Source organism: Triturus cristatus, chromosome 4_1 (genome assembly GCF_964204655.1).
Source record: "Triturus cristatus chromosome 4_1, aTriCri1.1, whole genome shotgun sequence".
NCBI classification, from domain to species: domain Eukaryota; kingdom Metazoa; phylum Chordata; class Amphibia; order Caudata; family Salamandridae; genus Triturus; species Triturus cristatus.
Window position 1 is genome coordinate 1163693047 of NC_140585.1, and position 26004 is coordinate 1163719050.

Sequence of the window (26004 nt, forward strand, 5' to 3'; positions counted from 1 at the left end):
GGCAACTGCCATATTTCCTGCAGTTATGACTCGTAATCGGTATTTACTTTTGCTACATATGCTGCATTTTGTTGATAATTCTACGGCGTTGCCACGAGATCACCCTGACTGTGACCGTCTTTTTAAGATTCGGCCCGTTCTTGATCACTTTGTAGATCGATTTTCTGAGATCTATACTCCAGGGAAAGAAATATCTATTGATGAGTCTTTGGTCTTGTTCAAGGGCCGTTTGGTTTTTAGGCAGTACATCCCTAGCAAGAGGGCACGCTATGGAATTAAGCTGTATATGTTGTCTGAGAGTAGGACAGGATATGTTTTTAATTTTCGTGTGTACACTGGTAGAGATTCTACTATTGACCCCCCAGGTTGTCCGTCCACTTTTGGAGTTTCAGAGAAAATTGTGTGGGATCTTGCTAGAAGACTGTTTAACAGAGGCCACCATTTGTACCTTGATAACTTCTATACTGCTGTGCAATTGTTTAAGGAATTGCATAAAGTGGACACTTTTGCATGTGGCACAATCCGCTCTAACCGTAATGGTTATCCGAAAGAGCTTGTTTGCAAAAAACTTCAGAGGGGGCAGTGCAGTTCCTTGCGTAGTGATGAACTACTAGCTGTAAAATTTGTGGACAGGAGGGATGTGTACATGCTGACTACCATCCATGATGAGAGTACCTCACCTGTGGCTGTTTGGGGTCAGGTTGCTGAAGTGCGCAAACCTGTGGGCATTCTAGACTACAATAAGCACATGGGTGGTGTTGACAGAGTAGATCAGAGGTTGGAACCTTACTCTGCTATTCGGAAGGCTTATGTTTGGTATAAGAAGTTGGCCATCCATTTCTTCGAATTAGCAATGTTCAATGCTTTTATTGTGTTCAAGGAGTGTTCTCCTGCGTCAAAGTTGACATTTCTTCAGTTTCAGCACTCTGTGATATCTAGCCTTGTTGTTGTGGAACAGGCAAGTGTTCCTAGATTTGGAGTGGTGGAGGATGTGGTTTGATTGAAAGATCGCCACTTTCCTGATGTCATCCCTCCCACACCGGCAAAAGATTTTCCCACTAGGAGATGCAGAGTCTGTTGGCGAAGAGGTACGCGGAAGGAGATTTGTATGTACTGCCCCGACTGTCCATCTAAACCTGGGCTGTGTGTCCCTGCTTATTTTAGAGCGTACCACACGCAAAAGAATTTTTGGGAGCATTCATTAGTGGTAAAGTGAACTGCCTGGTCTGTATTCTTTAAAAAATGTGATTCTGTTTCAAGGTTGGCGTTAGTGCAATGTGTTTAGTTTCTGATTTTGTGTTTGTAGATTTGCATCTATTTGCGATTTGTTTGTGTTTTTATTTTTGTCTAAAAAAAATCCTAAATGTGTTGGCGGTGTGTGTGGACTGGCACTTGGTTGGCGGTGTGCGTGGACTGGTACTTGGCTGGCCGTGTGCCTGGACAGGGGCTTGGCTAGCGGTGTGCGTGGACTGGTGTTTAGCTAGCGGTGTGCCTGGACTGGCGCTAGGCTAGCGGTGTGCGTGGACTGGCGCTTGGCTGGCTGTGTGTGAGTAGTGACTTGCTGCTGGTCACTACACACACTGCTAGCTGAGTGCCACTCCACGCAATCCATCAGCTTGTGTAGTTGCTGTGTCAGGAATGTGGGCGTGTGAAAGTGATGGGCCCTTGAATGGCGCTGTGTGTTGGTGTGAGTTTTGTTATGTGATGGGCCCGCGGCTGGCGGTGTGAATGGTTTTGTATGTCTCACATGTATGAAAGGTGTATGAATGGCCTGTAAAGAGGTTGGTGCCTTGTCGTGGCTTTACAGCTCACGAGCTGTGAGTCAATGGTTCAGTTTCTCGCCCTTTCAATTATTATCAGTGCATTTCATTTTTGTGAAATCACTTGCGAATACAATTGTATATACTGAACCATCACTCACCCTCGTGCCAAATCCAACCAGTATGTGTGTGTGCTTGAGGATTAGATGGCTGTGCAGTAATATTTGCCTTTCTGAAGCAGGGTGTACCTTGTCCCTTTTGTGAATTTTGTAATGTGTTGTTTTTGTGCCTGTATCACGTATGAAAGGTGTGTGAATGGCCTGTAAAGTGGTTGGTGCCTTGCCGTGGCTTTACAGCTCACGAGCTGCGAGTCATTGGTTCAGTTTTTTCTCCATTTAATTATTGACAGTGCATTTCATTTTTGTGAAATCACTTGTTAATAAAATTTAATATACTGAACCATCACTCGCCCTCGTGCCAAATCCAACCAGTATGTGTGTGCGTTTGAGGAATAGATGGCTGTGCAGGAATCTTTGTCTTTTTAGTTTCTCTGCCAAGGTTTATGTTCCATGTAAGAATAACCCACCAACTGTAGATATTGTTGTAAACCCACAGGAGTTCATGGTGATGCCTCTTGTGAATTCCTAAAAAGTTATTTTATCCACAATGTCCTGCAAACCTCAAAATGTCTGTCACATTTTCCATGCAATATTGTTCCGAAATTCTCACGCTGTAGAAACAAACAATGTCAAAACGATCTGGTTTTGCAAGGGGGTCACCTGGGTTTTTGGCCCGGTGCTCGGCGGCCATCTAGGGAAACCTACCAAGCCCATACATTTCTGAAAACTAGACACCCGGGGGCTTCCAGGGAGTTATGGCTTGCGTGGATCCCCCAACGTTTCCTTACCCAGAATCCCCTGCAAACCTAAATTTTAGCTGAAAAAATCACTTTTTTCACACATTTTTGTGTGGGAAAGTTGTGGCATCACCGGGCTCACTCAAATTTCCCACCTCCCAGCGTTCCCCTGGGTCTCCCGGTAAAAATTGTGCCTCACTTGTGTGGGAGGCCCAAGTACCCGCGACAGGCAAGGGCCCAAAACATAGTGTGGTGACATCAACATTGCCTATCTCAAAACCACCTGGTTTTGCAAGGGGGGTCACCTAGGTTTTTGGCCCGATGCTCGGCGGCCATCTAGGGAAACCTACCAAACCCATACATTTCTGAAAACTAGACACCCGGGGGCTTCCAGGGAGGTATGGCTTGTGTGGATCCCCCAACGTTTCCTTACCCAGAATCCCCTGCAAACCTCAATTTTAGCAGAAAAAAATCACTTTTTTTACACATTTTTGTGTGGGAAAGTTGTGGCATCACAGGGCTCACTCAAATTTCTCACCTCCCAGCGTTCCCCTGGGTCTCCCGGTAAAAATGGTGCCTCACTTGTGTGGGAGGCCCAAGTACCCGCGACAGGCAAGGGCCCAAAACTTAGTGTGGTGACATCAACATTGCCTATCTCAAAACCACCTGGTTTTTCAAGGGGGGTCACCTAGGTTTTTGGCCCGGTGCTCGGCGGCCATCTAGGGAAACCTACCAAACCCATACATTTCTGAAAACTAGACACCCGGGGGCTTCCAGGGAGGTATGGCTTGCGTGGATCCCCCAACGTTTCCTTACCCAGAATCCCCTGCAAACCTCAATTTTAGCTGAAACAATCACTTTTTTCACACTTTTTTGTGTGGGAAAGTTGTGGCATCACCGGGCTCACTCAAATTTCCCATCTCCCAGCGTTCCCCTGGGTCTCCCGGTAAAAATGGTGCCTCACTTGTGTGGGAGGCCCAAGTACCAGCGACAGGCAAGGGCCCAAAACTTAGTGTGGTGACATCAACATTGCCTATCTCAAAACCACCTGATTTTGCAAGGGGGGGTCACCTGGGTTTTTGGCCCGGTGCTCGGCGGCCATCTAGGGAAACCTACCAAACCCATACATTTCTGAAAACTAGACACCCGGGGGCTTCCAGTGAGGTATGGCTTGCGTGGATCCCCCAACGTTTCCTTACCCAGAATCCCCTGCAAACCTCAATTTTAGCTGAAAAAAATCACTTTTTTCACACATTTTTGTGTGGGAAAGTTGTGGCATCACCGGGCTCACTCAAATTTCTCACCTCCCAGCGTTCCCCTGGGTCTCCCGGTAAAAATTGTGCCTCACTTGTGTGGGAGGCCCAAGTACCCGCGACAGGCAAGGGCCCAAAACATAGTGTGGGGACATCAACATTGCCTATCTCAAAACCACCTGGTTTTGCAAGGGGGGTCACCTAGGTTTTTGGCCCGATGCTCGGCGGCCATCTAGGGAAACCTACCAAACCCATACATTTCTGAAAACTAGACACCCGGGGGCTTCCAGGGAGGTATGGCTTGCGTGGATCCCCCAACGTTTCCTTACCCAGAATCCCCTGCAAACCTCAATTTTAGCTGAAACAATCACTTTTTTCACACTTTTTTGTGTGGGAAAGTTGTGGCATCACCGGGCTCACTCAAATTTCCCATCTCCCAGCGTTCCCCTGGGTCTCCCGGTAAAAATGGTGCCTCACTTGTGTGGGAGGCCCAAGTACCAGCGACAGGCAAGGGCCCAAAACTTAGTGTGGTGACATCAACATTGCCTATCTCAAAACCACCTGATTTTGCAAGGGGGGGTCACCTGGGTTTTTGGCCCGGTGCTCGGCGGCCATCTAGGGAAACCTACCAAACCCATACATTTCTGAAAACTAGACACCCGGGGGCTTCCAGTGAGGTATGGCTTGCGTGGATCCCCCAACGTTTCCTTACCCAGAATCCCCTGCAAACCTCAATTTTAGCTGAAAAAAATCACTTTTTTCACACATTTTTGTGTGGGAAAGTTGTGGCATCACCGGGCTCACTCAAATTTCTCACCTCCCAGCGTTCCCCTGGGTCTCCCGGTAAAAATTGTGCCTCACTTGTGTGGGAGGCCCAAGTACCCGCGACAGGCAAGGGCCCAAAACATAGTGTGGGGACATCAACATTGCCTATCTCAAAACCACCTGGTTTTGCAAGGGGGGTCACCTAGGTTTTTGGCCCGATGCTCGGCGGCCATCTAGGGAAACCTACCAAACCCATACATTTCTGAAAACTAGACACCCGGGGGCTTCCAGGGAGGTATGGCTTGTGTGGATCCCCCAACGTTTCCTTACCCAGAATCCCCTGCAAACCTCAATTTTAGCAGAAAAAAATCACTTTTTTTTACACATTTTTGTGTGGGAAAGTTGTGGCATCACAGGGCTCACTCAAATTTCTCACCTCCCAGCGTTCCCCTGGGTCTCCCGGTAAAAATGGTGCCTCACTTGTGTGGGAGGCCCAAGTACGCGCGACAGGCAAGGGCCCAAAACGTAGTGTGGTGACATCAACATTGCCTATCTCAAAACCACCTGATTTTGCAAGGGGGGGGGGGTCACCTGGGTTTTTGGCCCGGTGCTCGGCGGCCATCTAGGGAAACCTACCAAACCCATACATTTCTGACAACTAGACACCCGGGGGCTTCCAGTGAGGTATGGCTTGCGTGGATCCCCCAACGTTTCCTTACCCAGAATCCCCTGCAAACCTCAATTTTAGCTGAAAAAATCACTTTTTTCACACATTTTTGTGTGGGAAAGTTGTGGCATCACCGGGCTCACTCAAATTTCTCACCTCCCAGCGTTCCCCTGGGGCTCCCGGTAAAAATGGTGCCTCACTTGTGTGGGAGGCCCAAGTACCCGCGACAGGCAAGGGCCCAAAACGTAGTGTGGTGACATCAAAATTGCCTATCTCAAAACCACCTGGCTTTGCAAGGGGGGTCACCTGGGTTTTTGGCCCGGTGCTCGGCGGCCATCTAGGGAAACCTACCAAACCCATACATTTCTGAATACTAGACACCCGGGGGCTTCCAGGGAGGTATGGCTTGCGTGGATCCCCCAACGTTTCCTTACCCAGAATCCCCTGCAAAACGTAGTGTGGTGACATCAACGGGTACTTGGGCCTCCCACACAAGTGAGGCACCATTTTTACCGGGAGACCCAGGGGAACGCCGGGAGGTGGGAAATTTGAGTGAGCCCGGTGATGCCACAACTTTCCCACACAAAAATGTGTGAAAAAAGTGATTTTTTCAACTAAAATTGAGGTTTACAGGGGATTCTGGGTAAGGAAATGTTGGGGGATCCACGCAAGCCATACCTCCCTGGAAGCCCCCGGGTGTCTAGTATTCAGAAATGTATGGGTTTGGTAGGTTTCCCTAGATGGCCGCCGAGCACCGGGCCAAAAACCCAGGTGACCCCCCTTGCAAAGCCAGGTGGTTTTGAGATAGGCAATTTTGATGTCACCACACTACGTTTTGGGCCCTTGCCTGTCGCGGGTACTTGGGCCTCCCACACAACTGAGGCACCATTTTTACCGGGAGACCCAGGGGAACGCTGGGAGGTGGGAAATTTGAGTGAGCACGGTGATGCCACAACTTTCCCACACAAAAAAGTGTGAAAAAAGTGATTGTTTCAGCTAAAATTGAGGTTTGCAGGGGATTCTGGGTAAGGAAACGTTGGGGGATCCACGCAAGCCATACCTCCCTGGAAGCCCCCGGGTGTCTAGTTTTCAGAAATGTGTGGGTTTGGTAGGTTTCCCTAGATGGCCGCCGAGCACCGGGCCAAAAACCCAGGTGACCCCCCTTGCAAAACCAGGTGGTTTTGAGATAGGCAATTTTGATGTCACCACTAGGCCGACCCACACAAGCGAGGTACCGTTTTTCTCGTAAGACTTTGGGGAACGCGGGGTGGGTGGAAATTTGTGGATCCACGCAGATTCCGGAACTTTCCACGACAGAAATGTGGGGAAAATTTGTTTTTTTGGACAATTTTTTAGGTTTGCAAGGGATTCTGGGTAACAGACCCTGGTGGGAGGCAGTCAAGTCACCCCATCCTGGATTCCCCTGGTTGTCTAGTTTTAAAAAATGTATAGTTTTGATAGGTTTCCCAAGGTGCCCGCAGAGCTAGGGTTCAAAAACTAGAGCTAGGCACTTTGCAAAAAAAGGGTAAATTTTCACTGCGATATTGAGTTGTGAGCACCTTGCGTCTTGCGCCGTTTCCTGTCGTGGGCACTATGCCTAATCACACAAGTGAGGTACCATTTTTATCGGGAGACTTAGGGTAATTCAGTTTTGTAAAGGAACTGTTATTATCTATTGACTTTCGATGCATTTCTGCCTTCCAAATGAAAGATAATGTGTAAAAAAGAAGTCATTCTAAAAAATGACTGATAATTCGCATGCTAGTATGAGTATTCCCAATTTCAGAAATGTGCAAATATCTACTGTTTCTAAACTCTATATTTTGTTCCCTTTTCAGAAATACATAGGTGTGTCTTTCATACCAATTTTTCCATGTACACTTTTTTACAGAATTATTACTATATACCCGGTACAAAATAAAAAACCATTGCAAGTTGCTGCTCAGTTTTTGGCTCTGGGTTCGTCGGGTTCTTGGTGAACCTACAAGTCCTATATATCCCCACAACCAGTAATGTCCAGCGGATGCAACGGTATATTGCTTTCAAAGAGCTGTCATAATTAGAAGAAGTTACAGGTGAAAACGTTGACACAAAAGGCTGTTTTTTTCAACTAATTTTCAATTTATCCTATATTTAACTGTTTGTTTCTATAAAAAAACCTTGATGGATCTACACAAATGACCCCTTGCTGAATTCAGAATTTTGTCTTCTTCTCGGAAATGTATAGTTTTCCAGGCTCCATTATTGCTTTTGTACCCATTTCTGCCATTAACTGGAAAAAGGTCAAAAGCACAAAAAATAGCAAAAATCGGCTATGTCCCCAAAAAATGCCAAAACTGTGTAAAAAATGTTGGGTTTCTGACAAAAGTCTGGTATCCCCGAAAAGCTGGGAAAATGATGATTTCAACCCAACAAACCCTTTTTTGATAACATTTACAGGGAAAATCCCAGATGCTTTCATTTGCAGCCCATTTTTCCCCCCCAAAAAATTTTTTGCTGTATTTTGGCTCATTTCTGTGACCCCTCTAGGAGAATTCACAAACCCTGAGTACCTTTAGAATCCCCATGATGTTGGAAGAAAAGGACGCAAATTTGGCGTGGATACCTTATGTGGTCAAAAAGTTATAGGGGCCTAAGCGCGCACTACCCCAAATAGCCAAAAAAAGGCTTGGCACAGGAGGGGGAAAAGGCCTGGCAGCGAAGGGGTTAACATATGGACACAAATATTACCTTAACTGCAGGCAATGCCCTTCCCTGATTCGTAATGGGGTACTGTAATCTGACAGCCACAGGGTTTGTGCTGCAGAGGGTTGGGCCTACTTGTCCCAAGGACAAGTTAAAAACGAAACCTTCTTGTCCTCGACTTCAAAGAATATGCCCTGGGAGTCGGGCTATAGGAATTCCACACCTCTGACCATCTCTTCTTTTTCCTGTTGTTTGTCCTCACATTCCACACTGGTGAAGAGGATGGGATGTGAGATGTGACATCGACACCCCACACGCTTTGAAGCAGGCACTACAGCATTGGAATGTGTTGGATTTGAGGTACTACGTAAACATTCTCACAGATTGATGCACTGCGCAGGGTAGACCATTCAGTGGATTGGATGCCCGATCTGCTGTAAATATACACAGTGTGACTTTTGTAAAAATAAATTGTGTACCGCCTTCATAATCTGAGCGGGCTTTAGTATTAGGCATAGTGGCATCATTATTTATGCAGAATTTCTGGAGGAAGACTGTTAGGGTGAAACAAAAATCTGTCAATTTACGTTCTTGGGCACGATGCAGCTGAAGTTGTATCCTGAAGGATATTGCTGTTGAGGGAAAACGCGCGACCTCAAAACGTACGTTCTGATCTCATCTCTCCCATGATACACTGGAGAGTGCTGACCATCCAACAAAAGCACGAGGACATGCTGCAAATTCTCACACACATTTCCCTCATGCGCACATAACAGATTGAGAGAGTACACACGCTAATTGTGTTAAACCAAGGCTATCTGAGAGATAATATGGGGTAATTGGAGAATCTTTTGTGAAACACGTATTTCGTATCCTACCTGATACTTTAAGCTGCCAATATCATCCAATTGGTCAGTGATCACTCGACTGGATGAACTCTATGGCCATAGAGTTATCTCAAGGAAGAATAAAGCATGCCACCTTCTGAAAAATTGGAGAAGTGCAAGTCAAGTCAATTATCAAATTTAGTGATCCACACATTTACAGTGGATTATTTAACAGTTTCTTTTTGTACATCCACACTTTCGCACGTCAAGATGTACTAAGAAAGACAACAAAATGAGGAACACTTTCAAGGGATCTAATGAACAAATCACTTATTGAGGAACATTCTAATTAGTTTACTTTTCTCTCCACAGGATTGTTGTGAAGCATTTTATTGTTGCAATCATTCACTAGGACCACATCAACAGGGCCCTTACTCTTGTTTTTACCAATTGGTGTAATAACCTCCCCACAGTGTAGTTCATTGTCAGAGTCACTTCCACTCTCAACTAAAACCTCCTTGACACGCCTGCTTGACTTATTCTTTTTAGCTCTACAAGCTTTGGATAGATGCCCAACTTTTCCACAGTTATGACACTTAGAAGTGAGAGCAGGATCTGACTTGTCATTGGCAAGATGACCTAACATGTCACAACAGTAGCATTTTCTCTTTGTGTTACCCTTAAATTGGGAGTTAGAAGAGTGGGTAGGTTCAGGTTGTTTCCAAACCGGCTTTGAGGTTTTTTTTGCAACACTGTGAACCTTTTCCTCCAAAACACCATTATCTTTTATAATAACCTCTACACAAGCAAGAGAGTGTTCGATTCTCTTTGCTATTACAACAACCTCATCAAGTTTTGGGTCATTCTTTTGCCAAAGCTCGTCTTTAATTTTCTCAACAGTGCAGCCCAGCATAAACTGGTCACGTATACCTTCCTCAAGAGAACTATCGAATTTACAGGTGGCACCAAATTTACGAAGAGCGGTAATGTATGCTTCAACAAACTCATCAGATTTTTGTACTCGCTTTCCAAAATGGTGGCGTTCGAGGATGGTGCTAACCTTTGGGAGATAGTGCTTATCGAGTTTCTTAAGACAGATTTCAAACTCATTGAGACTATCTTACTCATCATCAGTCAGATTCGGAAGATGTTCAAACACCTCTTGTCCTTCAGAACCTAGACAGTGTAATAGTAATGCTGATTTTCTTTCAGCACTCAGAGATACCCCGCAAACCCTTGCATAATTTAGGAAAACCTTTTTCCATTTTGACCAACGTAGAATTGGATCTCCAGGGTTAGATAGGAAGAACGGAGGAGGCGTTACATGTTGCATATTGTATGAAAAATAATTGTAAAATTGTAATTAAGGAGCAAAGTGTTTACACAAGAATAACAAAGGTAAAGTATACAAGCAAGTAAGTACCTAGGTGTTTTGCCCCTTTCTTTTAACAATTGATAATTCAAGTTCAATGAAATAAGAGCTTGAATGTTCAGTAAGTAACTAATTTGTTTGTGTTTACCAGCGTAATAAAGAAGTAGTGAATATTCCAAGAAATGAAAGGTAGGCTGTGTGTATCAGCGCAGAGGGACACAAATCAGAAGCAGTATATTCTGCAGCTGACACACGAATTCCACTTTGTAATGCTGTGTGTTTTTTTAGTGTGAAGTTGTAGTTGCTGGTAAGTGGGTGTAGAAAGTACAAGATAAGCTGTGCGCATCAGAGCTACATTTAACAAGTTGAACTTCAAAGCATAGGCAACACGTTGCAAGAAACGCCACCAAACTCCGTGAAATGAGTTCGAGATTGCTGTGTGAGTCAGCGCAAAGAAGTGCTGAGAAAGGCTGCGTTGGAATGGCTGTGCGCGTCAGCACGTTATCAGGGAGACAAGAGGCTCCGTGAGTAAAGGTGGTTGTCAGGCAACAATGAAACAGTGCAGTGTCGGAAGACGAGAAGTGTCACACTAAGGCAAGTTGGTTGCTGGGCAACGATGACGCTGAGGAGCGTAGTGGAGCATGATGCGTCACGCTGATTAAGACGTCACCGTCAGTCTTCGTGGAGGAAAGAAAGGATTCCAAGAAGACAGCGAGACGTTCGGCACGAGCAGTTATTCAAATAATGCTTGTGAAACGCTGCCGAAGGTCTCTGGAAATGTCTCCTTTGCAAAGCACAATATCCAATTGTCAAATAATAAATGCGCTGCAAAGAGGGTGCGTGGGGCGCAGTGGGGGCTGGCTTAACGCAGCAAATAAGTCAAGGGAAATCCTAGAAAGATTAATATAGCTTTTTAGTCAATAAAAAAACAGCGCACACAGTGCCTTATTACTTTGAAAGTGACTCAGTTGTGTTAGGACGTATGCTGAAGAAAGACAGGCCTTACAGGAGCTCATTTTTTATCATCTGAAGAGATTAACTCGCAGGATTCAAACCTCCTGTTTCTTGTCATAAAAATAATGATGATCTTGCTGAGTCCAATCTTATTCGCTCGTCGCCAGTGTGAAGAAGTACAGACAGGCAGGATAACAGCAAACAGATCTTCTTTATTTTATGTCAAAGGTACAGCAACGTCCTAGCCACAGGGCATCCAGCAGCAACTGACTCTCAGCACTTGGCAACCACACCAAGCACTCTTTACATTCTAGAGTCCTAAAGGTAGTGTGTTCCCTATGAGTGCAGCTGGCTACCACAGAGTAAAGCAAAGGCAATTACCACAATTGCGTTAATTTAACTTACATTTATCATCTTTTGCCAAAAGGTAACCACAACCATGCAAAATATTACTCCTCCCCTGTTTTTATATGACAAACCCAGGTGTCTCATCAATAGGATGGAATAAATGGAAAAAGGTTTTCAGCGACTCTTTAGCTGTATGGGAGTCAAATTTAGTTGTAGAAAGAAAAGTAACACTTTTGCAGCACTGCTTGGGGGCAGGAAATTTCGGAACGCTTACCTGAGTTAGGTGGAGATGACTTCAGAGGGTTAAATATATTTGAACTATCCATAAAGAAAATTAAACCATCATTGTCTACCACATATAAGTATAATCTAGAAAGATATCATTTTGGTAAAAGAATACAAAAGGAAGGTGTGATGGTAGAAGAATTGGTCTCAGCACTAAGAAAACTTGCTGCCACATGTAAATTTGGGGCGATAACTGTTAAAAGCATACATGCCGAGTTCTTATTTACATATAAGATAGACAGAATAAGAGAAGAATTGTGGCTACAAGACAATCCCCCTTTGAATTAAGTTTTGATAGTAGCTAAACAGGTAGAACATATGATATTGTGTGTGAAAGAGATAAGGAAATAAACTACATTAAACAAATGATAAACAGGGAGAAGTGAATGTGGCCAGAGAGAAAAGGAAAGATCACTCTAAAACAAATGAATACATAATCAGGGGGCAGTGCTATAGGTGTGGCATGACAGCACATGGCTAATTTAAAAGAGTGCCCTGCATAGAAAGCAATATGCATTAAGTGTGGGAAAAAGGGTCATTATATGGTATGTTGCAAAAGTAAAAAAAAAACTAGAAAAACTAACAGGCAAAAAGTAGTGGAGATTTGTGATGAAATTGTGCTACAAAATGGGACGCTCAAGTGCAGATAATCCTATGAATTTGATAAGCGTGAATGAACTGGTAATAGAAGCTATGTTTGACATGTGGTCAAGGCTGACGATTATATCAGAAAAGGTTTACAGTGATGGCTTTGAAGGCAAGGAAGTTTTGCATAATATGGATATACAGCCAGGAGGTTACAGAGGCCAACCCAAAAGTATGAAATGATATTACTAAGATAAAAGTTGGTATCGAGATAGAGAGACTCACTCAAAGGTGTAGGTGTCAAAAAAAGGGGGCAATATCCTAGGCCGGCCTACTGAAAAAGGACTGGAGTGTATATTTAGATCCAAATGTGTGTCCCCAAATTCAGGTGTAAGCCGTAGAAGATTATATGAACTTTGTTAATGAATACCCAGAAGTTTTCGGCAAAACGTTTAGGCGCCTGAAAAACGACATACACAAAATAAAAGTGAAGGAAGGAGTTGTCCCAGTAACTGCAAAATCCAGGAACCCACCCACAAATGTATCATCTGCAGTCAAACAACAGTTAGATCATTTTGTAGACAAGATATCATAAAACCAGTTGAAGCCATGGAATGACAAGATTCACCTTTGCGTTGACCTAAAGGCTCTAAACAGAGAAGTTCTTGAAGAAAGGTTTCTATCACCCATGATCTCTGTGATGTGCACCGCACTTGCCAGGGCAAAATTCTTTTCAACTTTGGACTTAGTGTTTGTATATTATCAGGAAAACCTTCACCTAGACTCACAAGATCTCAGTGCCTTTCTCACACCCATAGGAGCATACACATTAAAACATTTGGGTTGGTGTCGGCGGCATAGGTCTTCCAAAAGGCCATGACATCCATGCTGAGTTCCATACCTGGTGTTTCCTACTAACAGGATGATGTCCTGGTATGTAGTGATGCAAGATTACAACATGATGAAAGAATTAGAGCAGTCCTGGAAAGATTTAGAGAGTATGGTCTGACTGTAAAAGCTGACAAATGTATGTGAGGAGATGACATATTAAGGACATTAGATTAGTGTAGATGGAATTGAACCTAAAGATGATCTGGTAAATTATGAAGACGGGAGCATCAAAAAATAAAACTGAAGTCGATTCTAGGCATGATTTAATTTTATAGTAAATTTAGCAAGAATCTAGCAAGCAGAACTTTCAAGTTGAGTTCCCTCATTAAAAGCAGAGTGACATTTATGTGAGATAAAACATGCAAAGAAGAGTTTCAAGATGTTAGAGATAGCATGAGAGAAGCACCAAATTAGAAAAGTCTATTCCTGGTAGAAAAATATTTGATCATCACCGATGCCAGCTCCAAAGGGTTGGGACCTGTGTTATCACAAGAGTCCTCAACTCGACAAACATCTATAGCTTTCGTCTTTAGATCATTAAGTTATGCAGAATTCCATTATTCCGTAATAGAGAAGACGGCATAAGCTGTTTTTTTGGCTGGAAAGAAATTTCCTATGGAGAAGCACATTTATAATATTAACAGACCACAAACCGTTCAAAGAGATATTTGGTGAAAAATAGGCAAGATTCCATCTCTATTTGCATCAGGAGGTGGATAATTAATCTTCAAGAATTTACATTTGAGGCAGAATATTTGCCAGGAGTAAAGAGCAGCAGACTGTCTAACTAGGTTGATAAGTGAAGCATCATGTGAAGACAGTGAAATTGAGTCCATAGATGAGGAAGGGTCACCCACTGAATTAGTGTGTGTGGTAACACACAGAGCTGTAACAGAAATGGACTGGAAGGAGAAACAGAGGAAAGATAAAGTTGTAGCTGATGTGAGATTGATGACTGTGAATGGGTGGACACGTCAGAGTAAGGTGTGGAACAAAATTAGATCAAATTGGATGATCAGAAATTAATTAGAAGAGATGAAAGGGTACTTATTTCAAGGTACTAAGTGAACCCCCCCCAGAGAAAATACGAGAGAAACTTAGGGCCCGATTACGAAGTCGGACAGACCTGAGTCCGTCTGACATCGTTTGGGTACTGGGACCGACCAACCTCCTGTCGGCGGTTCCAACACACCTATTAGGATGTGACCGAACACTGTTCGGCCGGAATGCATGCTCACAGTGTAAAGAGAAGGGGCAGCTCATCCCTGAACCCTATGGCAGACACCTCAAGGTGCCTGCCACATGGTGTAGGGATCAACAGGGTGCCCCCCTCGGACACCATCCGGAGGCCTTGCGCCCAAGGGGACCCCCAAGGTCGACTTCCGACAGCCTTTCTGTGCCGGAAAGGCCGGCACAGAAAGGCTGTCGGTATCCAACATTGTAATCCCTCGGGCGGAAAGAGCCGCCCTTGGGATTACAGGAGGCTTTCCGAGTGGCAGACAGGCTCTTTGAGCCCATCAGAAGCCATTCGGAAATCCAGTTTGGATTAATTTCTGACCGACTCCATCTAAATGGGTCTGTCAGAAATTAATCCAAACTGCAGATTACGATGCCGTAGGAACGGCTCCGACTGAGGGTCAGAGACGTTTCCTACGGCATCGTAATCGGCCCCTTCTCCAGTATTGGATCTTTCATAGATTCATCCCCCTTGTCGTAGTGGGAGTTCCACAGTATATATATATATATATATATATTCACTGAAAAAACCATAGGTTTCACACACGTTATAGTTACGAATTAGCATTTAAAAAACCTTGCAAATTCACTTAAAAAACCATAGGTTTCACACATGTTATAGTTAGCTTGACATTTCACTCGTAAAAAACCAATGAAATTCCCCCGTTATAGTTAGTGCAGGCAACTATAACTCACGCGACCGCAATCCTCTGCTGATGACGTCAGATATTACATCACTGTATTTAGACACTTATTTACCCATGTCTTCTTCCATTAATCTTTAGATATACATATATTACAAATATTTATTTTTCATAAAGACACATATGTCATCAGTGATGTAATATCTGACGTCATCAGCAGAGGATTGCGGTCGCGTGAGTTATAGTTGCCTGCACTAACTATAACGGGGGAATTTCATTGGTTTTTTACGAGTGAAATGTCCAGCTAACTATAACATGTGTGAAACCTATGGTTTTTTAAGTGAATTTGCAAGGTTTTTTAAATGCTAATTCGTAACTATAACGTGTGTGAAACCTATAGTTTTTTCAGTGAATTTGTACGGTTTTTTAAATGCTAAGTTATGTATTTATAAATTATTTTTTTTTAGGTTTTTCACCGTGCGCGCACCGTGCGCTTCGCGCACCGTGAGCGCGCTGTGGGCGCTCGGTGCGCTTCGCGCACCGAGCACCCACGATTCGCAGTGCGTGCCGTGCGCGCGCGGTGCGTGCCATGCGCACGCGGTGGCGCACCTCGCGATTAAAAAAAAAAAAAAGTTTTTTTTTTCCCTTGGGGGTCCTTCTGTGACCCCCCTGACCAAGGCTAGGGGGTCAGGAACTGTACACTCTGCCCCCTTTTCACGTTCTCCACCTTTTATTTTCACCCCCTCAGACTACGAGAGACAAAATGGCGGCCGACATTTCCTGGTTTCGACCGATTCGAATGTTTACCGACATCTAACAACCAATCAGAATTGCGCTCGCGCATGGCAGGGTGCGCGCACGGTGCGCGCGTATAGATATTGATATGCTTTTAAATGCTATTTTCTCAGGAAATACTGAACAGATTTACACCAGACCTGCAAAAGGCACTTCCTTGACCTTATGGCTACCTCTCTGCCAAATTTCACGTAATTCTGTTCAGCCATTCGGGCTGTAGCTGCGACTAAAGGTCCTATGGAAAAATGCATGGGGAAAACGCGTTTTGGGACCCCCCCTTTTTCCTCGGCCCCCGCTTGACGAATCACCCCGAGACTTTCAGGGTAGGAGCTGAACGGAGCGCCTCATTTGTTTTGAAAATTTCGCGAGGATTCGTCAACCGGCGCCAAAGTTATTCAAAATAGAATTTTGAGATTTCCTATGGAAACTAGGTTGTAACTATAACTATCTACTGGCGACCGCCAGTAGATAATATATATATATATATATATATATATATATATATATATATATATATATATATATATATATATATACTTGTAGGTACCACAAAAAAAAACACTTCATAAACACAACGGCTCTTTTTAGAGCCCCCTAATATCTGAACACTTAAATTTGATTTTTAATTCTATTTTTTTTAAAGATTTTTTTTCTGCCGTGCGCGTACGGTAAGCTTACCGTACGCGCAACCCGCGATTTAAAAAAAAAAATATATAAAATGTATTTTTCATACTTTTGGGTCCTTCTTGGACCCCTGACAAACGCTAGGGGGTCTGCAACTCTCTTCGTTGCCCCCTTTTCACGTTCTCCACCTTTATCATTGTGAGACACACAAAATGGCGGCCGACACTTCCCGATTTCGACCAATTCGAATGTTTACAGTCATGTAATCACCAATCGCGTACGGTAAGCTTACCGTACGCGCTCGGAGCGCGCCTATAGATATATATATTGATTTAAATGCTATTTTCTCAGGAAATACTGAACAGATTTACACCAGACCTGCAAAAGGCACATCCCTGACCTGAGGACTACCTCTCTGCCACATTTCAAGTAATTCTGTTCAGCCGTTCGGGCTGTAGCTTGGACTAAAGGTCCTATGGAAAAATGCATGGGGAAAAGGCGTTTTGGGACCCCCCCTTTTTCTCAGCCCCCGCTTGACGAATCCCCCCGAGACTTTCAGGGAAGGAGCGGAGCGCCCCACCTATTTTGAAAATTTCGCGAGGATTCGTCAGTCGGCGCCAAAGTTATTCAAAATAGAATGTTGCGGATTTCCTATGGAAACACAATCCTAACTATAACTATCTACTGGCGACCGCCAGTAGATAATATATATATATATATATATATATATATATATATATATATATACATACACATATATATATATATATATATACACATAAGCAGTACCAAATATATATATATATACACATATATATATATATACATAAGCAGTACCAAATTACCATGGGCTACCATGCAATGAACAGTCAGTGCCATAGCCTATCCATCTTCTTTTGTAAAAAGAACCAAAACCAATCAACAGCCAATCAGGCGACAGCACTCTAGAACAATCCCAAGAGAGGCTAGGTTCCTCAGATTTTCTACCGCACGTCGTGTGAAAGGGAGTCTCCCTGAGCTCTGCTCAGTTTTTCCTCTGTTTTCTTCAAATTTCTGTCAATATTTCTTCAAGCATGTCTGAATCTTCTAAGAAAAGCCTCTTCAGGTCGTGTGGAAAAAAGAAGCTGCATTCAGAAGACCCACATAAGGACTGCATCTACTGCCTTTACCCTCAACACAAGGTAAAAGATTGTAAAATATGCAGAACCTTTTCTACTAAGACCCTCAAAGATAGAGAAGGTAGACTACTGATTTGGCTTAAAAAAATTAAGGCAAAATCCGATGTTCTCTCTGAGGACGAGGAGAGCTCTACCTCATTGACATCTAGAGAAACACCTAAGAGGAGAGAAAGATCTCTTGATTCTTTTCAGGTTTAAAAAATGAAGGCATCAAAGAAGTTTCGCCATGAGGAAGAAAGTACCTCACAAAAAGGAAAGTCAACATTTCCTTCTGAGGAGAAAAGCCTTAAAAAAGACAAGGACAAATATTCTTCTTATCAGCCCATGAAGATATCTCTAAGAAACTTTTACCGCCGACGGCGTTAGTTTCTAAGGCTTCATCGTCGAGAAAATCATCTCCCAAAAAAGTTTCTCCTTCATCGTCGAAGAAGAAATCTCCATCGTCGACAACAGTTTCGACGGCGATCCCGTCGACGACGCTTCAGGTGACGATGAGTGCTGTACCGCAGACAATTTCATCATCAACGACAACTGCAACTTTTTCGTCGGCGTCCTCGTCGACGCCGGGGGTCTCGTCGACGATGGTCATATCGTTGACGATGGTGGTTTCGTTGACGGCTACGTCTACGGCCATGACGACGACGATCTCGTCGACGGTACCGACAACGGCTGTATCTGGTCCAATCATGTCCTCGTCGACAATGCAGACACCTTTACCGTTGACGAAGTAGTTGTACACTACGCCTGGTAGCAAGCGACCATCTTCTCTTCAGCTTACACCATTATATCCACCGTCGACATTCACGTCGATGACACCGTCGACGAAGCAAATTTTACAGAACCCGGCAATAATTTCTCCTTTACCTCCTTCAACATTCCTGGAGGAATCTGATGAGGTTGAAGGAATGTCCATCACAATTACATGTGAAGTATCAGGAAGATGATGATGATGATTATAGTGAATACTATCAACTAGAATATCCTCCTTCACAGGCAAGGATGCAATACATGGAGCCAGTCTTCAAACCTATGGTTCCCATGCCTGTTGCAATGGTTCAAGATCTGCAGGATTTGTTACGAGACTATCGTACACGTTTTCCTTTGGCTCCTGTTCCTCCACCTCCGCAGCCACCATTGACTGCTGCTTCTCAACCTCCACTACCAGTCAATACTCCACCTCAAACTTCTGTGCCGGTATCTGTACCGTCCCGAGAGGAGATACTAGTGTACCACCACTGCATCCAGATACCTCTGATGAAGGTGAGATTGAAGATGCGCCTGATCAGAAGGACGCTCAAACAGGAGACGAGTGGGATGATTATTTCATATCTACACCAGCTTCTCCTTCTCCTCAAATGGTAGAATCTCCGCCAGAGGACATCAGTGGTTTTCATGCTTTAATTGAGAGAGCAGCACCACGCCTCCAACTATCTCTTTCAGTAAAGCAAACAGATTCCTTTCTTTATCATTTTAAAGACACAGCTAGGAAGTCGATTAGATCTATCCTCATCGTTGATCACATATGGGAGGAAGGAGTGAAAGTGCTGAAAACACCAGCCACTGTTATTCCGGTTTTGCCTAGAATTGACAAAAAATACAAGGCTCCGGACGATGCGCCAGAGTGCCTTGTAAGTCACCTTAAGCCTGATTCTGTCATCTCACAGGCCGCGCAGCGGAGATCGAGGAATCCTTTAACCCAGTCACTGCTCCTTCTGACAAGGAAGGGAGGCGTTTAGATAATATTGGAAACAGATTTACGACCACATCAGGGGCAACTATTCGAGCTGCAAACGCTATTGCGATTCTAGCCAGTTACGATCGGCAGATGTGGTTAGATATTGCCCAATTTTTAGAACTAATTCCGGAGGACAAAAGGATGGATGCAAGGAAAATCCTCCTTGAAGGAGAAAGGTCGGCCTCTGAGATCATAGACACATTCATGGATATTGCGTCTTTGGGTTTCCGCCAGCTGGCTGGAGCGGCTGTTTTGAGACGCCACGTTGGCTAAAGGCAACCATGTTCCGCCCTGAAGTACAAGGAAAAATTTTGGATATGCCTTTTGATGGCGAGTCACTATTCGGCAAGCATGTTGATGATGCTTTACAATCCAGAAAAACAGATACAGACACTGCTAGGGCCCTGGGAGCGCTAAAATACAGGAAAACCCCATTTCGTGGAGCGCGGGGCAGAGGAAATTATTCCTTTCGAGGAGTTTATCAAAGGTACTAACCTGAATCATACACCTCTTACAGACCAACTTATCAGCAGCAACAACAATTTCGAGCACCACCACAGGCTGCTTATTCCAGACAGCCCAGGAGAAAACAACAGGTTCAATCTAGAGACACAGGCCGTAAGCAGTGACAATGCTTTGCCGCCCGCCACTCCTCTGACTTTCAAAAAGTCCCTTTCTACTTCTTCTTGGACCAATGGGAAAGTATAAATTCAGACAAATGGGTCCTGGATATAATAAGGTATGGCCATACCATAGAATTTACCACAACACCACCTCATCACCCTCCCCAAAATTCGACAACTCATCATCTCCACTTATTAAAGAAGGAGGCTTTGATAATGCTGCAAAAAGGAGCAATAGAGCTTGTTCCATGTTTTCAGAGAGGGAAGGGATTTTACTCTTGCTTTTCCTCATAAAGAAGAAGAGAACGGGGGATTGGCGTCCCATTTTAGACCTCAGAAAACTCAACAAATACCTGTTGAAGAAATCCTTTTGCATGGTCACTCTTCAAGAGATTTTAAAGCTTTTGAATCATTTGAATTTTTTAACGAGCCTGGATCTGGAGGATGCTTACTTCCATATCCCGATCCACCCCAAACATCGCAAATTTCTACGGTCACAGTGGCAGGCGCGCATTATAAGTTCATGGTCCTTCCATTTGGTCTTCGCTCAGCTCCACGGGTTTTTACCAAGTGCCTTGACCCCGTGGCAGCCTTCCTGAGACTGAAAGGCTTACAAGTCTTCCCATACCTCGACTATTGGTTGGTAAAAGCTTCCTCTCTTCGTCAGGCTTCAGAAGACATCTCTTTCTGCCAACAACTGTTCCGTTCTCTGGGTCTGGCAGTCAATCTCCAAAAATCCATTCTAGCTCCTTCTCAAAGGATAACGTTCCTAGGAGCACTGATAGACACTCTACAAAACAAGGTATGCTTGTCAACGGAAAGAATGAACGCCATTTTGTCTCTGGCTCACAACCTTCACAGAAGAAAGTGCGCTTCTGTTCGTCTCCTCAAATCCTTTCTCGGGATGTTGTCTTCCGACATTCTCATGGTTCCTCATGCTCGGCTGAGAACGAGACCACTTCAAGAACAATTGGATGCCCAGTGGCTACAGATATCAGGATCATTCGACGACAAAGCTCGGATAACTCCGATCATGAAAGAAGCACTTCTTTGGTGGCAATCTTCTCTCAATCTCTCTCTGGGACAGTCATTCTTTTCTCCTCTTCCAGAATTTGTTCTGACAACAGATACATCTTTGGAAGGCTGGAGAGCGCATCTGCAAGACCTGCAAATAAGTGGCAAATGGAGTCTCTCTCTCTCCAAAATGCATATCAATTTTCTGTAACTGTGGGCAATTTCTCTAGCCCTTCAATCATTCCTCCCAAGGATAAAAGCATCCTCAGTCCTCATACGCATGGACAACCCTACCTGCATGCATTAACTAAACAAGCTGGGAGGGACTAGATCCCCGAATCTATCTTAGGAAGCTCAGAAGATATGAGAATGGGCATTACAGCACCAGATAACCATCAAAGTGGAGCATCTCCCAGGAATAAAGAACAACCTAGCAGACACACTGAGCAGGTTAACTGTATCGAACCACGAATGGGAACTGAACCAAACGATTCTCAATCGCATATTTCGAAATTGGGAAACACCCAAACTGGATCTGTTTGCATCTCAGGAGAACCAGAAATGCTGGTTCTATTCCAGCAGGAATCATCAGCCAGGGTCATGGGGGTATGCGTTTTCGATAAGATGGTCAGGGATCTTTGCGTACGCTTTCCCCTCATATCCTCTAATCTCCAGAGTGTTGATGAAAATGAAGCGGGGGGGGGGGAGCCTAGCGCGCATCCAAGATGGTCGCGTGAGCACAGGGCTCCCCGGACCCTTGCTGCTCCTCGGAATTTATCCTGAGAATATCCTGATGTGGTTTATGGAATCTGGCAGATGAAGACCGGCTGAGCACGTATCTCTTTTCAGAACTCGAATCGGACCTGGGAATCCTGAGTTGTCGTTGTTCGAACTTTTGGGACCCACCCGACGGAGGTGCCCGGGGCGAAGGTGAACCGTGGAGCCGTGTCGTAATTGAACAACAGCGGCTGCAGTGCGGTGCCAGTGGCCGCTCTACCACTTTCGGTTTCACTTTCGGACTTCAGGGGGCTGGCCTGCGAACGCACTTGATGTGGTGGGGTGTTTCCTTGGCCTCTGCGCGAGGCCTTGTCTCCACCTGCCACTAGTGTGCCCATCGCCTTGGGTCCCCCCGCACCGCTATATTGTGGTCCCTGGTGAGGCGCTGGTCTGCGGTGCCGGTGCCCCTACGACTCTTGATCGGCGGTCCCCTTCGGTGTCCGTGACCACATGGGGGGCAAGGGGGGCCCCGAGAGGCGTAAAACTAAGGCCTCCCTCCGCGGGGGACCGGTCCAGGCCAACAACATGGACCGCTACACTCAGGGCAGAGGGTCCCCTGGAGCGACCGGCCCCCCCCCCGGATGCCGCCGGTGGTGGCACGACCGTCTCTCCGGAGCTTTCCCTGCAGGACATCATGGGCGCCATCGATGGCATCAGGGAAACCATCGCCACGCAATACGAGGCCCTGGCCCGTAAAATCGACACGGTGGCAATCGATGTCACTTTAATTCGGGCAGATCTCTCCAAAACTAACGAGAGGGTTCAGGCTCTCGATGTGCGGACCTCCACCCTTGGTGCGGATGTGTCGGACCTGCAGGCCGCGCTTGGTGACATTAAGGCGGTCAACGATCAGATGGCCCGGCGGCTGGAGGACTTCGAGGGACGGGCCCGACGCAACAACATCCGTGTCATAGGCGTACCGGAGTCCTCCGACAACCGCCCGGTTGACCTCCTGGTCGAGGAACTCATCCTCCAACAGTTGACCCCTGCAGGCCTAAGTAAGTTCTTTGCCGTGGAGCGGGCCCATCGAGTTCCGGGCGGTCGGCCACGGCCGGGGGCCCCCCCCGAGGCCTATCGTGGCCAAACTGTTCCACTATAGAGACCGAGATGCGATTCTGCAGGCCTCACGGGTCCACGGCCCGGTTCGTCATGAGAACTCATCCATTAACTTTTATCCGGACTTTACCCAACTTGTCCAGAAACAGCGGATGGGATTCCAGGGGGTGAAGCGTCGTCTCCGTGAACTGGGCCTAAAGTACTCTATGCTCTACCCTGCAAAACTCCGAGTGGAACATGAGGATCGGACTGCCTTTTTTGACTCTCCTGTGGCCGTGAGTGACTGGCTGGACTCGCTGCCGGACAGAGGTGGCCGTCCCGGGCCCTCTGCAGGCGCCGAAGGTGACGGGTCCCCTTTGGAGTGACTTTTGGTCCTTGATTTTGCCATTTTGCATTGTTCAGCTGGGTTTTACTTCTTTTGTTCATTTTGTCTCACTAGGACCTGTGTGGGGGGCGGGCGGGGACGGGTCCCTTTCCTCCTCCGGGGTCTTTTCGTAGAATGGGGTTAGTAGGGCGACAGGCACACTGCAAGTTGGGGGGGGTTTTCTGGCCCGCAGGGGTGCAGGGTGGGGGGAGTTGGATTTGGGGGGGGGTTGGGGGGAGGGAGGGGTTGTTTTGCTGTGTGTTTTTTGTTCGCAGGGCGAGGTATTGATTTTTGTCCAGATTCGGGAACTGTGCTACTGACTGTGGGCCCTTTGATCTATTGGAGGGGATGGGGGGGGACGGGTTGAGACTGATGTCATGGAACGTCAATGGGTTGGGGGACCGTATCAAACGGGGTGTAGTACTGCAGTATTTGCGTCGTCTGACTCCTGATGTGGTGTTTATCCAGGAGACGCATCTGGTTGGCAATGTTTGTCATGCAATGAACAGGGGGGGATACCGCCTCGTGGCCCATTCTGGTTTCACAACTGGTTCCAGGGGGGCGGGCATTCTCCTGCGATCCTCACTTCCGTTGGATATCACTAGGGTAATCTCGGATGACAGAGGGCGCTATGTGTGTCTGACTGGGAGGTGGGAGGGGCAGCCCCTTTCCCTGGTCTCAGTTTACGTCCCCCCGGGCCTCCAGAACTCCACCTTCGCCGACTTGGGTCGAATGCTGCTTGAACTCCCGGATAGTCTTTTGCTTATGGGCGGGGACTTTAATTCGGTGGTTTCGGGTGTCCTGGATCGTCACCCACCCAGGGCCCTCCCCGCTGCCCAGGCATGGCTTGGTGGACTGCTGGAGACCTTCGGCCTGGTAGATAGTTGGAGATTAATGCATCCGACCCAATGTCAGTACACCTTTCACTCTGGGGCGCATGGGAGTCTTTCTAGGTTAGACTATTTCCTTATGCCCGCGGCACAGACTGGTCGGATTCGAGAGGTTAGGCACCTGGCGCGGGGTATCTCCGATCTTTCCCCGCTGTGGCTGCTCTTTGACACCGAGTCGCGGTCTGCAGGGCGGATCGCTCCCATTAACCCGTGGTACCTGCGAGACCCTACGACTCGCGACAGCCTGGTTAAGGCTATGGACCAATACTTCCTTGAAAACGAGGGGTCGGTGTCGTCCGCAATGTCCCTGTGGGAAGCCTTTAAAACCGTAATCCGCGGACACGCCCTCTCCCAGATAGTGGTGGCTAAGAAGCTCAAGAGTGAGGCAGTGGTGAAGCTGGAGACTGACATCTCGGGGCTGGAGTCGGCCTTGGAGACGGGTGTCACTCCGGACGGGCTCCATGCCCTCAGCCTGAAACAGTTTGAATACAGGTCTCTTGTCACTGACGCTGCCAAAACGATGTATAGGGAGCAGCAGGGTCGATTGTATGATGCCGGGGACAAGGCGGGAAAGTTGATTGCGTGGCTGGATAAGAAGGAGAGAGTGAATCGTGTGGTCCCGGAGCTGCGTGTCTCGGATGGAGTGTGTGTGACTGAGCCTGGTGAGATTGTGGAATGTTTCGCTGACCACCTCCGGGCCGTGTACTCCCCGGTGACTGATAGGGATGAAGAAGACTCTTGCCTTCTGCTGAGGGATATTGCTTTGCCCGGCCTGTCCGTCGAAGACCGTGAGCAGCTGGACGCCCCCTTGTCTGTAGATGAAATTGCAACTGCGATTCGGTCCCTTCGTTCGGGCAAGGCGATGGGTCCCAACGGGCTGCCTATTGAATTATATAAGTTGCGCCCGGATAAACTCGCGCCCTTCCTCCGTCGTATGTTTCAGGAGTCCCTTGAGGCAGGCTCCCTTCCTGACGACCAGCGTCTGGCTACGATAGTCGTGATCCCCAAGGACGGTAAGCCACGAGACCGCTGTGCCTCCTACAGGCCTATTTCACTGCTAAACGCAGAGCCTAAAATCCTGGCTAAAGTCCTTGCCAATCGTTTGTTGAGCGTCATCTGCGATCTGATTCATCCTGATCAATGCGGCTTCATCCCTCACCGTAACACCGCTCTTAACTTGCGGCGTCTTCACGGCGCCCTCGCCAGGGCGGAGTACCTCTCCGAACCAGCCGTGCTGGTTTCTTTAGACGCCACGATGGCCTTTGACACCATCGAGTGGCCATTCCTCTGGGCTGTCTTGACCAAATTCGGCTTTGGGGAGGGATTTCTTGGCTGGGTGAAGCTTCTTTACACGGGACCCATGGCTCAGGTGGTGGTTAATGGGCGGGTCTCTCGGCCCTTCGCTCTCGGTAGGGGTACGAGGCAGGGGTGCCCGTTGTCCCCTCTGCTCTTTGCTCTTGCCTTGGAGCCGCTCGCTGCTTGGCTCCGCTGGGAGCCCTCGATCAGAGGGATCCGGTGGGCCCCAGGCTTCGAGGATCGGGTCTCGTTGTATGCGGACGATATTCTCCTGTATCTCACCTCGCCGCGGCAGTCGCTTAATGTTCTCTTTGATGTTCTGACTTCCTTTGGGAGAAATTCGGGTCTAACGATCAACTGGTCTAAATCCTGTGTCTATCCTATCTCCGGTGACCCTCCTCTCTTGCCGCCTCGGCTTCCGATCCAATTATCTCTGTCCGGCTTTAAATACTTGGGAATATACGTCTCGATGGACCCGGTGGCTCGCTATGAGCAGAATCTCCTGCTTCCACTTCGGCGTTTGA

At 46.4% G+C, this 26004-nt stretch overlaps 1 long non-coding RNA gene across 1 annotated transcript in view; it reads right to left on the bottom strand.

The window, feature by feature from the left end:
• Positions 1–26004, bottom strand: part of LOC146856260 (uncharacterized) — a 194972-nt gene that overhangs the window by 16728 nt on the left and 152240 nt on the right. The window contains exon 3 of the long non-coding RNA XR_014980918.1: positions 8865–8970. This is a non-coding gene — a long non-coding RNA (uncharacterized LOC146856260). The remainder of the gene's footprint in view (positions 1–8864; positions 8971–26004) is intronic.